Here is a 2,586-nt window from a genome sequence, read left to right as displayed (position 1 = left end):
AGGCTTCAACAATACGTGAACCAAAAAATTCCAGATGTTCAAGCTGGATTTAGAAAAGGCAGAGGAACCAGAGATCAAATTGCTGACATCTGGTGGATCACAGTAAAAGCAGAGGAATTAAAACAAAACAAAACAAAACAAAACTACTTCGCTTCATTGACTATGCTAAAGCCTTTGACTGTGTGGATCGCAACAAACTGTGGAAAATTCTGAAAGAGATGGGGATACCAGACCACCTGACCTGCACCCTGTGAAACCTGTATGCAGGTCAAGAAGCAACAGTTAGAACCAGACATGGAAGAACTGACTGGTTCCAAATTGGAAAAGGAGTATGTCAAGGCTGTATACTGTCACCCTGCTTATTTAACTTCTATGCAGAGTAGTACATCATGCGAAATGCCAGACTGGGTAAACACAAGCTAGAATCAATATTGCAGGAGAAATATCAACAACCTCAGATATGCAGATGACACCACACTAATGACAGAAAGCAAAGAGGAACTAAAGAGCCTCTTGATGAAGGCAAAAGAGGAGAGTGAAAAAGCTGGCTTTAAACCCACCATTCAAAAAACTACCTTGGCATCTGCTCCTATGACTTCATGGCAAATAGATGGGTGAAACGTGGAAACAGTAACAGATTTCATTTTCTTGGACTCCAAAATCACTGCAGACGGTGACTGTAGCCACGAAATTAAGACACTTGCTCCTTGGAAGTAAAGCTCTGAGAAACCTAGACAGCATATTAAAAAGCAGAGACACGTTTTGTGAAGAGGCGAAGACTGAGTGATTGCGACCGCGTTGCCGACCTCCAGCAGTAATCGGCTTCTCCACGTAGAACTCAGGGGTAGGAGATTCAAAATCGAATCTCTTCTCCCTTCCCCCTCCTGTGACAATTTTTTTGATCTTCAGCTACGTTTTTCAGCTTTGTGAGGCACCATATCATCAGAGACAATGGCCAGCAATGTTACCAACAAGACGGATCCTTGCTCCATGAACTCTCATATATTCATCGGGAATCTCAATACCCTTGTGGTCAAGAAATCTGATGTGGAGGCAATCTTCTCAAAAGACAGCAAAATTGTGGGTTGCTCTGTTCATAGGGGTTTTGCCTTCGTTCAGTGTGTTAATGAGAGAAATACCTGAGCTGCTGTGGCAGGAGAGGATGGGAGAATGATTGCTGGCCAGGTTGTAGATATTAATCTGGCTGCAGAGCCAAAAGTGAACCGAGGAAAAGCAGGTGTGAAACGATCTGCAGCAGAGATTACGGGTCAGTACCAGAACACCCTTCTCCATCCCCTCCACTCAGCTCATCTTCTGCCTTGGACTGCGACTTTCAACAGGATTGTTATGACAGGATGTACAGTTACCCAGCACGTGTTCCTCCTCCTCCTCCTATTGCTCGGGCTGTAGTGCCCTCAAAACGCCAGCTGGTATCAGGAAACACCTCACGAAGGGGCAAACATGGCTTCAATTCTAAGAGCGGACAGCAGGGATCTTCCTCTAAGTCTGGAAAGTTGAAAAGAGATGACCTTCAGACCACTAAGAAGGAGTTAACCCAGATAAAACAAAAAGTGAGTCCTTTACTGGAAAGCCTGGAAAAAAGATTGAAAAGGAACAGAGCTAATAAGGAGTGGAGATGAAGAAGGGTAAGTCAGAAGAGGAGCGGAGCGGCAGCTCCCTGAAGCAAGATGAGACTAATGTGAAGATGGAGTCTGAGTGGGGAGTGCAGATGACTCTGCTGAGGAGGGGGACCTACTGGATGATGACGATAATGAAGATGGGGGGATGACCAGCTGGAGTTGATCAAGGATGATGAAAAAGAGGCTGAGGAAGGAGAGGATGACAGAGACAGCACCAGTGGCGAGGATGACTCTTAAGCACATAGTGGGGTTTAGAAATCTTGTCCCATTATTTCTTTACCTAGGTGCTTGTCTAAGATCAAAATTTTCACCAGATCCTCTCCCCTAGTATCTTCAGCACATGCTCACTGTTCTCCCCACCCTTGTCCTTCCCATGCTCATTAATTCATATTGCCCTGCACCTAGTCCCATCTTCACTTCCTTTGACCCTCCTAGTAGTTGTGTTAAGTCTTTACCCTGTAATTTTTGCATTAATTTTGATATGTCTTTATGACTTAACAATAAAAAGGATGTATCAACTGTCTCCAAAATAATCTCTTGTTATAGAGGGCGTACAATTCTTTCAATTCATACAGTAGCTGCTTCGCTAAGTACAAAGGCAATCTCATTAGTTGAGTAGAACCGGACAGCAGCTTTGAGTTAGAAGTATGTGTGTTATACCCCACATAAGAGTGCTATGTGGGGCTGTTCAACACAAATGTAACAATGTATTTTTGTAAATGAGAGTTAGCATGTTAAATGCACCCTCTAGAAAAATAACTAGTGACAGTGTCAGACTTTATTTTTTGGGGCTCCAAAATCACTGCAGATGGTGATTGCAGCCATGAAATTAAAAGACGCTTACTCCTTGGAAGGAAAGTTATGACCAACCTAGACAGCATGTTAAAAAGAGAGACATTACTTTGCCAACAAAGTTCCGTCTAGTCAAGGCTATGGTTTTTCCAGT

At 43.5% G+C, this 2,586-nt stretch overlaps 1 pseudogene; it reads left to right on the top strand.

Annotated features, from left to right (window-relative positions):
- The first annotated feature begins 743 nt into the window (after positions 1-743).
- On the top strand, positions 744-2,155 carry LOC122701440 (annotated as a pseudogene).
- Positions 2,156-2,586: the final 431 nt, after the last annotated feature.

This window comes from Cervus elaphus, chromosome 10, assembly GCF_910594005.1.
Source record: "Cervus elaphus chromosome 10, mCerEla1.1, whole genome shotgun sequence".
In the NCBI taxonomy this organism is placed as follows: domain Eukaryota; kingdom Metazoa; phylum Chordata; class Mammalia; order Artiodactyla; family Cervidae; genus Cervus; species Cervus elaphus.
Note: the sequence above shows the minus strand (reverse complement) of the source record. Positions and strands in the feature narration are given on the sequence as shown.